The sequence below is a fragment of the Cynocephalus volans genome, chromosome 12, assembly GCF_027409185.1.
Source record: "Cynocephalus volans isolate mCynVol1 chromosome 12, mCynVol1.pri, whole genome shotgun sequence".
NCBI lineage: Eukaryota > Metazoa > Chordata > Mammalia > Dermoptera > Cynocephalidae > Cynocephalus > Cynocephalus volans.
In genome coordinates, this window is record NC_084471.1 from 45,120,678 (window position 1) to 45,135,288 (window position 14,611).

The 14,611-nt window shown below is 39.1% G+C and overlaps 1 protein-coding gene across 2 annotated transcripts in view; it reads left to right on the forward strand.

The window, feature by feature from the left end:
* Positions 1-1,399: 1,399 nt before the first annotated feature.
* OSBPL8 (oxysterol binding protein like 8) overlaps positions 1,400-14,611 on the forward strand; it is a 200,145-nt gene continuing 186,933 nt past the window's right edge. For both annotated transcript variants that reach the window (XM_063075453.1, XM_063075456.1), the window contains exon 1: positions 1,400-1,762. The gene's annotated coding sequence lies outside the window, so the exon portion shown is untranslated. The remainder of the gene's footprint in view (positions 1,763-14,611) is intronic.

A 14,611-nucleotide genomic window follows, 5' to 3' on the forward strand; every position in this document is an offset into this window, starting at 1 on the left:
AAATAGTGTCATTGACAGAATAATAAACTTCCCTCATGCTTACTTGAACTACAAGTACAATCTCTCAGACTTCAGAACAGAATCTGGCAGAATCTTTTCCTCATTAGAACACCAGTTTATTATATTATCTCAGAGATTCTAAGACTCATTGTTTTTCACGTTAACAGCTCTGAATTCAAGATGTCTTAAATGTGTCTTAAAGATCAGTGGCATGGTGTAGTTTAACTGGCAGTACTTTTCTATCTTGGGTAACAAAATAATGGTGAGTTTTAAAGTCTATGATTTTTTTACAGCTGCTATGAAATATATTAATAAGGATTATATAGGCCAAACTCTATTGCTTATTCATCTCAAAGTATCCAGTGATAAGAAGGTCTTCTGACTTGTAAAGAAAATGTAGAGATGACAATTACTTAAGAAAAAATCCTTAGTTCTGGGCTAGAAAGGAAAATGAGCTATGACCTGAGTTTATTACAGAAAGCTTTCTCATTTACCTTTATTGTTAGCAGGGTTTGAGTATGGTCCTTCTGCTCTTTCCCTCCCTTATTTCTGTATTGTTTCTTTACTTTGGTGCCTAGCATTTTTCCCTTTTCCTCTCATTAACAAGGTGGGAGTAGGGAGGGTTCCTTGGATCATGGTTAAAAAAGAAGGGATAAGGTTCAGTCCAAGAGTTGGGGTACTTAAAACAAAATCAAGAATTAGGCTTTATTTAAAAGATGCAACCAACTGCCAAATTTCTGTGTCTGTGTTTAAACTGCCACCAACCTAACACACTGTAAAACTTAATGATTTAAAACTGGCACGAAGGATCCAGAACATGAACAGGAACAAAAATAAGTTTGCTAGGCTATTTTCATTCCAGCGTGATTGAAATACACCACCATTTCCTCAAAAATAAAAACCTCTGATGAGGATAACCGTGAATTAAACGCCACAATTAACGTGCTACTAGAAATAGGAACAAATAGTTACTGAATGCTTTTCAAGGCAGACATACATTACGATGCTTTCTTTTTTTCTTTATCGGCTAAAACTTTAATCAAGCCCAAGGCTGGGGAAGCGGGTCTCACGCTGGGGCCTGGGAGGTGAGGTCCTGCTGAGCCCTAACCAGGGAGCTCTCTGCAGTCTCCTCCGGTTAGGAAGGGCCCGGTGCGAACGGCCCAGAAGGCCTGGCTCCAGCAGGGCAGGAGGCGCCAGCTGACTGCGGGGGGTTCGTGTCCCGAGGCCACCCTTGGGCGTGCGGACACGGTTCGCTCCCGCTCGGTACTCACCCGCCCCGCGCTGGAAGCAACTGGGCCACCGCCTCCGCACACCGTCACGTGACGGGAAGGGGGTGTGGCCGAAGCTCGCCAGCCGCGGGCGGGGCCGGGAGGGGGAGGGCGCTAGAATGTGAAGGATCGTGGCGGCTTTGGTGTCCAGAAAGTCGGCGACGCGGCTGATGACAACATTAGGCCGCGACGCGATCCCGGCCGGGCGGCGGCTGTTAGGTTTGGCCGCGGCAGCAGCCGCAGCCGGTAGCGGGCAGGCGGAGGGAAGGCGGGGACCCGCCCTGACCCGTGGAGCGCGGGGCCGGAGTTCTCGCCCCGCTCCCGGGCCGAGCCGGCAGCGCCTCCGCGGCGGCTAGAACAGCGCCCTCCGTCTGGGCTCGCGCCCCAGCTGCCGCCAGCGACAGCGGCGGGGAGAAGTTAGGGGCTGACTAGACGCGTGCGGGCCGCGGGGGAGCCGGCTCCCGGCGTCCCGCCTCTCTGGGGGCTCCGCACCGGTGAGTGTTGCGCCGGCCCCTGAGTTGGGGGTGGGTGGGTGGCGCGGCGGGTCAGCACCCCCCTGGGCGACTGCGCTCCCTTATTCCCACGTTCTGAGCTCGGGCTGTCGGGGACTCCTGGACACCCCGCGCTGAGGAGTTCCTGTTTGGCTCCTTTGTCCCCTTTTGGAGTGGGGGATTGGAAAGGCCGCCGGGGGTGGAGAGTTTTGGGGCCCGCAGTAGTTGAGTCTGCAGCCTTACAAAGCCGCGGCGGGGCAACGGGGGTGGGGGCGTTTCGAACATTCTGATCGTCCCGAGTGTCTGCCCCCTCCTGAAGTTTGACAGGACGGACGACAGGGTCTCGCCGGAAGCCCCCACGCTCAGGAAAGCTGGCGCTTTGTCTCTCTGTGCGGTTAAGGCGAGGCTCCCGTTTTCCTGTGACAGCCCCAGAGGAGGCTGTGCCACGCACCGCAGACTGCACCCGCCCTTGCAGAGCCGAGTGACACGGTGTTGTTCCTTTAAACCCCAGATCCCGTGGCCTTCTTGTAACGTTGGAGGAAAGGCGAAGCCTTTGCAGTACTTTAAAATCTAATGTTAATTCCGGAGCCCTCTCTCAAGAGTGGACTCACATTCCAAGGAGCTTCACATGGAGCGTGATTTTGGTTCATTGAGCCACCCACTGAAGACCGGCTGACGGGAAGCAGCAGTACATGCAGATTTTTCCATTCACAAAAGTCACTTAACACTCTACTTTATGAGAGACATCTGCGTTGCGGAACATAACCTAATTTCATTTTGTCTAAATGCTGTCTGAAATAATAGGTAACTTGGGATTCTACTTAAAGAGATGGTAAAACTTACCTAACAGATGATATAAGCATATTTGCTTTAAATAAATAAGTTAATGAAGTTTTTGTCTTTCTGCTGCTGGAAGACTTAAATGACATATAAGTAGTGTTAGAATGCCCTGTATATGGCAGAGTTAGTTTTTTATTAACTTCACTTCAAACTCAGCCCCAATTCAGTGCCAATTAAGGCTTTTCAAATAATCATTTAAAACAGTTTTTGCCTCTTTTAGGATTCCAGAGAGAGCAAGAATTGTGAAGGAAAGTGGGTGAATTGCTTATTTTTCTCCATCCCTCAGGGTTTCATCTAAAGTTGATCATGCTGAGACACTGTGATCAGTTTCTATGCTTGCTAGAACCTGTTCTGCACTGAAATTATTAAGGTCATGTTAGTTTTATAAAACAGTTTGGAGAAGGAAGAGTAAGGCCGTGTAATTTAAAATGTCCTCTGCAAAAGCACAACTAATTTCAATACAGTGGTGCCTCGGTGTCCCTGGAGGATTGGTTCCAGAGTCCCCGCGGATACAAAACCCATGGATGCTCAAATACCTTATATAAAATGGCATAGTATTTGCATACATCCAACACACATCCTCCCGTATACTTTAAATCTTCCCTAGAGTACTTATAATGCCTAATATACTGTAAATGCTATGTAGATATTTGTTATACTGTATTTTTTTAAAATTTGTATTATTTATTATTTTTAAAAATTGGGTTTTTTTCCGCGAATATTTTCCTTCTGAGGTTTGTTGAATCTGCAGATGTGCAAACAGCGCACAGATATGGAGGGCCGGCTGTATTTGTTACCTTTGTTTTTTTTTTTTTTGATAGCAACTGTGTATGGAGCGATTGAAGTATGCCTGTTCAAAGTGCTGAGAAGGGAATAGATGAAACATAAGACGTATCTTTTAGGTCTTTAATTACGGAGATTAAGTTGTTGAGGTCAAATTCCATGTGAAACGTTTGAGCCACAATGCATTGTACACAGGTGGTTAGAAATGCCTGTTTAATTAAAAATGGTCATGATTTATTTCTCTTTCATTGACTAATAATAATTATTGAATCTCTGATCTGTGGAAAGATACTGCTATATTTTTTTTCAGTTACAATGTTATTGCTTTTTACAGGCAATCAAATATGTTTCTTATGACACATTCATGGCCCTTATACGTTTGGCAGTATTTAGTTTCTTGGTTCATTTTTAAATTGAGAGCCTCAAAATATACTTTGGGGATAAATATACAATTATGTGTAATAAAGTTATATTTTAGTTTAGTTTGCTTTAAGAAAATGATGAAATTATAAATTTATAACATATGCATTACAAAAGTCTCTTTTTAAAGGACAAATCATAGGATTTTAACCAGTGAGTGCTCTTAGTACATTTCAACTTGGTTTGGTTTATAAATAATCCTTCAAGAGCAGATTTCTTGAATTGTAGCAAGAATTGATACTTAGTTGTAGTTTTCTAATAATATTTTGGAAAACTTTTATCTTAATAGAAATACATGGAGTATTATATTTTAATGTTGATATTATAATATCCAAATTTGGAAACATTTTATAGCAGTGATCTTGGAGCACCAGATGGTTCAAAAGTAGAAGACAAAGGTTCATACTTGTTCTTCTGAATATGACCTACAATAAGGCATTAATACAACTTGGAAAAAAAAGCTTCTGATAAATATACTCCTTTTAATGAAGGTGGCTGCGTGTGAGGAGATTAATGGAAGTGCTTGATTGGAGCAATTGTGGCTGAAGTATAGTTTCCTTTCGATAGGAGGGACAACAGGGAGAGATGTCTGGATTAATGTGTGCAGATTTTGTGTCCGAATGTGGGAAACCCCTGAGAGATTTTAAATCTATCCTTCCTCCCACGTTGGTCCCCACCCCTCATATACATACTCTCACAAAGGCATGAAGTTGAAGGTCTCATCTGGAAGGCATGATAGAAGGGATTTTTCTCTCTGAAGAGTGTTATCCAGCTTGCAAGGGAGAGAGCTTTCTTCAGAGACCTTGTAGGGAAGAAATCTTTGTCCTGGAAGATCACATTCTTATACTATGTGTTATTTTTTACCTGTTAAAGTCCTAGATAATGTAAGTTCTCCATGGTGGCAAGGACCTTATCCATTTTGTTCACCATTGAACCTCCAAATGCTCACTAGTTACTGAGTGAGAAAATGTAGTTCCTGATACGTGACTGGAGAACAAAAGCAGTATGTGATAATTTAATCTAAACTAGATACATGCAGTGAGATATTAAAGGAAGGGTATTAGTTTAGGAGGAGGGGAACAGGTCATTTCATTTGCGAAACTTTCTTGGAGGAAGTGATTCTTGAATTTAGGTCTTGGTTTAGGCTGTGTGTCTGAAGATAAGCAGGTATCTAAGGGGATAGACAGCATGAACCAAAGCATTTAAGTGTGACTAAGTGAATTATGTCACATTAAGTACTATAAATCTTTTTTTTTTTTTTGTAATATTATAAAGAATTTTTCTTCTCCAGTCACAACTCTTGCCTCTCTCCAGGTGAAAAGATTGGCGCACCTAATAAAAAGTAGAGTACTTGAGTTTTGGAAGTGACAAGGGTACAGTTAAAGCAGGAGCATTGAACTGGGGGGTCAGAAAATTTGAATTGGAGTTCTGACAGCGTCTTATACAAGCAGCATGCCCTTGGGCAAATCACTGGGCCTTAGTTTTCTCATTGTAAACTGAAGGTACTCATCCTTACCACACATGGTTGTTGGGAGAGTGAAATTATATAATGAGTGTGAAAGTGCCTACTTTGATATCTAACACATAGGAGGACTGCAGCGAATATAAAATGATTTAAAACATTTCTTTGTCTCTAGATCTTTAAAAAATATTTTGGTTCCTATATCATGAACTCTAATATCTACTTGACCCATTTAGTTGACCTTTGGCATTACCTTTAAATTATCAGAATGACAATTTTAGGTAGTAGTTTTAGTCCGTTTGTGTTGCTATAACAGAATACCTGAGACTGGGTAATTTATAAAGGAAAGAGGTTTATTTGGCTTGCGATTCTGGGACAGCTGCATCCGGCACAGGCCTCAGGCTGTTTCTACTCATGGCAGAAAGTGGCAGGCAGCCGGAAGGTACAAGCAGATCACATGGCGAGAGGAAGCAAGAGAGAGGCAAGAGAGAGAGAGAGAGGAGGTGCCAAGGTCTGTTAAACAATCAGCTCTCCTGGGAACTAATAGAGCGAGAACTCACTCATTAATCCCCCCTCCCCCAGGGAGAGCATTAATCCATTCATGAGGGATCCTCTCCCATGACTCAATCAGTTTCCAACACTGCCACATTGGAGATCAAATTTCCACATGAGTTTTGGAGGGGACAACACATCCAAACTCCATCAATAGTTTTCTTTCAATCCGGCTTAATGTTTTCTGATAGAAATACAGCTTAATATTATCAACCACAGGGAGTGCTAGATGCCTCAGATTTTTAAAGCTTTAAGTAAGGAATAAACAGAGCTGAAAAACTGAGCCATTAGGCTATTCTTCTCTACAGAACATGTTTTTGAAGAAATTGTCTTTGCCTGTCATGCCATCTGTGTGTCCATTGTTGTGAAGAAACAAGGAGTTTTCCAGTTATGAAGAAAAAATTTACCAAAAATGTCCTCTATATGTTTTTACCATCACTCTATATGTGAGTGATGGTAAGCCATTAAGAAAGCATGCCTTCTATGTTTAATTATAGAATTCAATATTTTTTGAACAGACTAATAGCCTTCTGCATCATTTCTTATCTAAGCTTTTTGCTCCAGTAGCTGTTTGTTCTTTTATGAATCTCACAATTTCATTATACTTTGTGAACTCTTTGTTTTCATGGCCCATGGAGCAGTCTGTCCTTTATATAATATGTAGAAGGGAATTTTATTATAAAAAGACTAAGAAGAGTATTGAGTCTTCAAATGATAGTCCAGTTACTCACCATTTCCACATTCACAGAGGACTGAAAAAAAAAAAAGAGGAAATTGCTCTAGAGCTTGAAGACTCTTTTCAAATAAAAAGGAGAAACATTTTGATTTAGGGTTGTTAAAAACTTGATAGATTGAGAAAGAGACTGTTACAGTTCCTTAAGGTGTCTTAGTGGGAATAGTTAGTCATGATAATAATAGCTAATATGTGCTGACTGCTAACTATATATATCAGGTACTACTCTCAAAGTACTTGACACACATCATCACATTTAATTCCCACAATGACCTCCCCTAAATCAGGCTATTCTTTTTTAAACCTGAGGCACTGAGAGATTAAGTAGTTGGTAGTAGAGTCTACCAAAAGGATTTGAGAAAGTTTGGTCTAAGTAACTGGACAAGCGTAATGAGGTGGGATGCTTTGGACATGAGGGCACAGGTACATTGTTCAAGTGTAGATAGGGTGAGGGACTGATATAGGGTCTGGAGACTACTTGCTTCCTGGGTAATTTTGCATATTGTTTTGACTATAACAATGTTTGAGGTCAGCCATACAGGAATGAAGAAAAACATTGCTGTACCTCATAGTGTGGAGTTTCTAATAGTTCCTAGGCTATTTTGCAAGATGTGGGTTCTTTACAAATATATGTTGGTAATAATGGACTTTCTTATCACTTACTATTTTAGAAGTTTAGAGTCAGAGTAGCACAGGCTCTGGAGCCAGACTGCTTAAGTTTGGAAACTGCATAGCCACTTACCTAGCTTATTGCTCTGTACGTGGTGCTATGCTGACATGGGATGGCTGCAGGGGAAGGAAGTGGTGTATTTAGGCAGAGAGATGGCCAGAAATAGCACCCTCTAAATTTCCCATGGTTCTTATGTGGTAAGAAGGAGATCTGGAAGTTCTCACATCCTCCTAATCAAGGAAATAGAAGTTAGCTGGGTCGACCCAGCACGCTTGTCATGAGACCGCTACTGTGTGGAGAGGGACCATGCAGGAGAGATTGTGGGAAGGGCAGCTGTGGCAGATTCAGCTCACTGCTCACCAGAATTTGTGCTTCCTCTTGCTTGTGACTGTGGTTTTCACCAGGGGAATATGAGTGGAAATGATGCATTGTCATTTCTGGATTGAACTGGCAGAAAAGTGCATGTTTTTTCTCCTCTTCCTCTTTTCCAATCCAAGGGCCAGATGCAGAGGCTGGGGCTATTAAAGCGTGGTAGAACCATAAAATTGAAAGGATCTAGAGCCCCTAAATTATCATTTAGAAGAAAGCTGTGCACTAACAGGAACACCCACAATGGACTGTAGTTTTAATGAGAAATTTCAATTGTGTGGAGTTGCTGAAAACTTGGGGTTTATTTGTTAAGCTGATAGTGTTGCCTTAACTATAAGCCATGGACTGGATATAGGATCCTGGTCCTTGAGGCCCTAAGAATATCCCTACCAACAGGAGCTGAGATAGGTGGAGCCAAGTAAGGAGGTCCATTGGATCCTGTTCCAACATACTCATCAGCATATGCCATTATGACTCTATGAGGGCCAATGGCCAAATCTCATAGGCCTGTGAGGGTCTCTCTTCAGACTAAACATAACACTCCCTATGCCTGTGAATGCTTTCTCCAGTGCCCATACACCATCATAAGAATGAGGTATGCACAGAAATTATAAAAGTCTAAAGAGTTTCTTTAAAGTGGGGTTTCTCAACTTGGTATTATTATTTGGGGGAGAATAATTCTTTGTTGTTAGTTCCTGTGCATTGTAGAATGTATAGCAGCATCCCTTGCCTCTACCCACTTGGTGCCAGTAGCACCTCCCCAATTATGACATAGAAAAATGTCTCAAGACCATTGCCATATGTCCCCTGAGGGGCAAGGTCACCCTCAGTAGAGAAACACTGCCTAAAAGACTGAGTGAACCTGAAAGAAATTATTTTAAAATGAAAGAAACTATTATCTTTAATTGAAGGATATTTTTCCCTTTTAGGGAATGGGGAGGTTGCTTATGTATATGCAACAAAGGAAGCTGTGTTGCTTTTATAAAACACCCTAGTTTCTTTTGAATGTTGATCCACACTTTATCAGCTTTAAACATTACCTGAACTTTTCATTTTTTCTTCTTTTTCTTTCTCTTTCTAAAGTATAGTTAAATCCTGATAGCTATACTTTTTATTGCCTAAGCACATCTTTTCCCTTGTAGCCCCAGCCGTCATGTCCATAGGTTTCTGTAAATGATGAAAACCAATAAATAGTGTTGATATGACTATGAAAATATTATTTAATGCTAGCTCATGTGGTAGGCTCAGATTATGATCTTTTTTCTATAGAGCCTATTAAGTAGCTCCTGGGGTGCTAGAAGAAAAACATTGATAATATGAAGGTCCAGTGGATTTTATTTTATTTATTTTATCAATTATGACCATTGAATTAAAAAAAAAATTGAATATGACCATAATCTGACCATTTAACTTAAAAAAATTTGTTTTTCTTGGTGTTTCTAGTTGCCCCCTTCTCTTGATCTCTATACCTCTGTCATAGTCTTCCCTACTTCCCCACCCCCTGCACCCCAATTCTCCAGCATACTACCTGTTATACTGTGTTCTTTCTATATCTGGAGTTGTCTGTAACTCCACCTCAGTTTGGAGTGGTTTCCTTTTAGGTCTCTTTCTGTAACTTCTTTTCATTATACTCTTGAATTGGATCCTTTGTATTATATATTTTCCTTGATCTACTTGATCTTTTTGATGGAGTGCATCCTCAAGTAACTTCTTACAGTATGCATAAGAGGCAAATTTTCTGAATTCTTCTGTGTGCAAAAATGTTTTCTTTCTGTTCCTACTTTTGACTGATAGTTTGGCTGCGTACAATTGTAGAGGGTTAGAAATCTTGATTCCACCTGAGACTTGAAGCCGGGGAATGGACCCCACTCCCACATCCAGGCATGCCACCTGTGCCTCAGGCCCTGCCTGGGGGCCTGGGGTATGGATCTGGGGACCGGGGCCCCCTGCCCACAACCAGGCACACCACCAGCACCAAGGAGTATGCCAAAAACATCACATCCATGTGGGTGGCCCACCAAAGCCACCACAGTAACCATGGCTGCCGCAAAAGTGGCTAGACGTCACAATGACCACGCAGATGGTCCGCCAGCCACTGGAGTGCATTGACAGAAGGAGAGTCACCAGCAGAGACCAAAGAAAAGAAGAGGATGTCTCTCTCCACAAAGCCCATTCCAGAGTGACAGGAGAAGCAGCTGCTCTGTGATAATATTGTGAGACCTGAACACACCTCTCAGCATTGGACAGATCATCTAAGCAACAAATCAACAGAGTAACCATTACTCTTTCAGAGGAAGAGAAGAAATCTAGGGTTATCAGTGGTGGGAGGAGGGGGGGATAGAGAGAGAATGGACAAGGGGCATAACGAATAAGTACAATTTGTAACAGTATACATACTGGTAATATTTATTTGATCAACATATGTCAACATTGAATCCCCAAAATATGAATAATCAATTATCATTCAATTAAAAAAAAAAAGAAATCTTGATTCCTATTTGATTATTAGATAGGGTTTTTAGGTAATGTGTGTATGGGAAAAAAGTCCTCGGATAGGAGGCAGGAGCCTACAGTTAGAGGGCAAGAGCCCACCAAATCAATTCTAATGACTGTTTAGGTAAGGGATTGTATACACTGATTGTTAGTATAATGGGTTCATTGTAAGATTTTGTGAGAAGGAAACTTACACAGTTCTTTAATGTGAACAAGAGAACTGAAGCAAAACGGATTGTTCTGAGGGCAATAACCCTTAATACACCAAAATTAGATGATGGGAAAATATGTGAGTTAATATTTCCAAGGACGTTTTGCAAGATTAGTTAGTTCACAGGGCTTGTTCCACATTTTGCTTTAAGCTGTTTCTTTGATTTCTTAAGAAGTCAGGCACTTTAATTATCTTATTGTTTCTTTTGCATGTCCCCTAGCTTGGATTTATGACTCTTTTGATGCCATATTGTTTAAACTACTTTAAACCATGCATTCTTGGATGAAGATCACTACATGGCCAAGTTCTTTATGTTCTTACTATGATTGATTAACCATCTGTTCTTTTCCTGTAATTTCCTTGTCTTTACACTAAAAACTGAAGCAAAAATCAACTCGGGGCGGTACCCAGTTTCTCTTTCTAACAGAGGAGTTGCTGAGGTGTGGTCCCTTCGGGCTTCTCATTGCATTCATGCTGCTTTGAGTCATCTTTTTTGTGTCTCCGTTACACAGCAAGAGCTATAACATACAATATTATTGGTTACAAACAATTCTTCCTTAGAACCATGAAAGCATTGTTTGCTTGTCTTCTGGCATCCAGGGATGCTGATTAAAAGTCATACGTCATTCTGATTTGCTGTCCTTTTAAGGTGATTTGTTCTTTATTCTGTCTGAAAGCTTTTAGGACCCTCTGTGTTTTATCTTTCTGCTACAAAGTCGTAATGGGGTGTAATGGTCATTTTTCTTGTGCTTTGGTTATTTATTCTAGATGCTCAGTTACCCTTACAGTCTGAATCAGATTCTTTTTCCACCTCTAGGAAATTCTCTTCTAATATGTCTTTGATAATTTGCTCCCTTCACTTTCTTGTTTGCTTTTCAGTTGTTCATTCAGGCAGATGTTTTCTCTCTTGGATTGATCTTCCTTGTTGCATCTTTACTTCCATATTTTGTGATTCTCTTTGCTTAGAGGATTTTTTTTTCTCTAGTCTTTCGGCTTTTTGGGAGTAATCTACAAATTTTCTTGCTCTCTTTTTCTTTTCCTACCGTTCTTATGTTGTAATATCTCTTGAGTCTCAGGATGTATAAAGTAGATTTTAAAAAGATGTCTGTATCTCCTTAATTATTTTCTTTTCCCCTCTGGTTAGTTTTTATGTTTGTTTTTGTAACCATTCTTTTTCATGCTTAGTTTTCCCTATATGCCTGGCGATTTTTGGTTGTCCATTCATGGTTAAGAAAGGAAGACTGGGTTCCTGGTCTGGGTCTTCTCCCTCTTCCACCTGTTCCTTGGATTGTTTTCCTTATTAGATTTTTCTTCTGAGTAGGAATTCTGGCCAGATCACTTTTGAAGTCAGGGCAGTAAAGAGTAGGGTCTGTCCCTTGGCAAGCATTGTTTTAGGGTAATTGGGAGGGGAGCTAGCTGCCAGGCTGTGGGTCCATTAAATGATGGATGAGAAGGTTTTATTCTGTGCCAGTATTCCCACTTAGCCTTCCCTAGACAGTCATTCACTTTCTTTAAAGAAAATCTGACTGTCTTTTTGCCTGAGGGTAAATGTCAGTTGTTCAGGTGCTGCTTGGAGACGCAGTCAGTCAAGTAATTCTTAATTCTCCTATTTTTATCTCTCCTGTTTATTGCCATCGTCTGCTGTACTATTTACTTTGCAATTGTGCTTCTCTGGGGTCCTGTCTGACATTTTGATCCCTATAATTTCTCCATCTCTCTTAAAGGGTTTATAACAAGACTGTGATTTTTTTCCCCACTTGTTATTATGTCTATCAATATCACATACTTTCATCTTTCAGAAGTTTATTGAATTCCTTCTATATACCTGTCCTCAGTTTTAATTTCTTTGCTCTGAATGGTTTTGTTTCATTCTGTATGAATTATTTTTATCTCAGTGGAGTATCTGGGGTAACTGGAGGGAAAATTTATATTTAGTCCTTCATCCTTTATTAGAAGGCCTTTTCTAGCTTCTGTATCTAGGAGATACAGAACCTATTGAACTTTTTTTAATGCAGATAATGTTTAATGTTGTTAATACAGATTTATCCAAAGAAATTATGATAATAATACAGTGTTAGACAGTGATGTTCCTTCACTATTGATCTGTATAGGTGTTTGTTTCTTTATGCCAGTTGGTCCTAAAATTGAATTATTTGAATTTTGTTTGCTTCTTAGTTTTTTCTGTTTCTTCTTTTGCTGTCATCTACCCCAACTCACACATGTCATTATGATTGATTCTCTTGCCATTTCTGGTTTGCTACTTGGAAATTGAATTAGAATTGTGCATAGGATAGTGACTTTGCTCCAGAGAGTGGCATTTCAGATTTAAACACTGATGATGCTTGTGATATTTTGATTATTCAAGTCTTAATGTTCCATTTCTCAGTTGTATCCAGACAGGTGAGGCGTTATCATACTTTTTATTTACTTCTCTGCCTTAAGTGTGATAACTACCTTGGTTCAGTAGTTAATATTTTTTCTTTATTACTTTTCCTTCTCTTCTACCTTTTTATCTTTGGTACTTTAAATGTTGAATTTAGTTTGCTTAGATAGTTCATTGATGGCCTTAATTTTCATTTGCTCCTTTCATTTTTTTACTCATAAAAATTTCCTAGCATTGTTTTATACTTTTCTTTTTTTTCCTTTTCCAGACTCCTTTCCTGAATCTTCAGGCTCCATATTTATTGAGCTTAGTTAGAATAGAACTGTAAATTAACCTGGGTAAATACATTTACATTTATCCATTTCTTTCCCTCTCTTCTGTGATATTGCCACATTTGCCCTTTGATCTTGTTCAATTCTTCTCTTATAGAGTTTGAATTAATTTTTTCTACAGCTATGGTTTTGACTATTGGAGTGTGTATCTTTTATGATTGGAGTTACACTTCTGCAATCAGAAGTTTTTACAATCCAGGTTTTAAAAATGATTACTTTGAAGTTGAAATCCTGTCAGAAGGGTTGTGATTTGGAAGGCTTAATCCCAGATTTGGCCTGATTATGTAAGTTATTATAGAACCTACGTAGTAAATACTTTTTTGAAATTTAACGTAGCTTAGAAAATAAATCGGTTCTTTTGCAGTTTATTTGCTCAATGTAGAGGAAGTCACAGTTGTAAATATTCCCTCATGCAGTGGATTATTTTATGAATTTTCTCTGTATTTTGTGAAACTCTTGATTTTAGAATCCAGAGATTGGATTAAATAGTGGTCATATGTCTCTTGCTTTACCTTTTGCATGTATTCTAAGCATTTTCTCTTTCAGATATGTGTTGTCATGATTTTTTTCTTGACTGACTGAATCTTTTATTACTTCTGTTATTTTTATAATTTTGTTACTTGTTTCTCGCTATTTCTGACATTTTAAATAGAATCTTCAAATATCAAATTGTACACCTTATATATATGCATTTTTTATGACAATGAAATCTCAATAATCAGTATTTTAAAGATAATTCTTTGAATATTTTCAAAAGTTTGATTATTTGGGAAATTATGGTTATTATATCTTTATCTTCCCAAGTATTTATGACTAGAATGTAGGAATTAAAAAAAATAAATAAACCTGTCATTATTGAGAAAAAATTCCTCTGTGAAAACAGAGATTCATTTCTGAGGTTGATTACTGAACATATTTTAACTAGCAAAGTCTTGTTTATTTGGTTATTTTTTGGAGGCTTCTTCATAATTCACAGTAGTAGTAACTATTCTCTAAACGCATAAGCTGGAATTAATAAGTGATACGTTTTGTCACAATAAGACAAATTATGATTTTAATTAAATGTAGAGAATATATACACTTTTTAAAAGATTAGCTAAGAATTTTTTCACTGTCATGGTGATCAGAGTTTTCTTTTAGGAACAGGCTTTCAGTATGAGTTATCTCCATAGTATTAATTTTTTGGTAGTTATTCTTAATTCAGGTATTAAAAATTTTGTTGGTTTTTATAGGTCTTTTTTGAATTGGCACATGGAAGTATAATTAAGTGTCTTGGTTACTTACATTATAAATTATAGATGATGAGTACTTTGTTGTGGTAATTTATACCTAGAATGGAAAACTCAGAAGCATCTAGGCCAGAGTTAGGCACTCAGATACTAATTTTTCTTTCATGCCAAAGATAAAAAGCCATTCTTAGTCTATATCAAAATATGAAGAAATTGCTTTGGGGACTAAATATCAGCAATAAAATTCCTTGAGACTGTCTTGAATTAACTATATAGATCTTGCATTTCAAGCTTTGATCCTTAGTAATGAACTCTCAGCTTAAGTATGGGTATTAATTTTTACTTGTAGGAAACTGGGTAACTTTTGGTAATTCT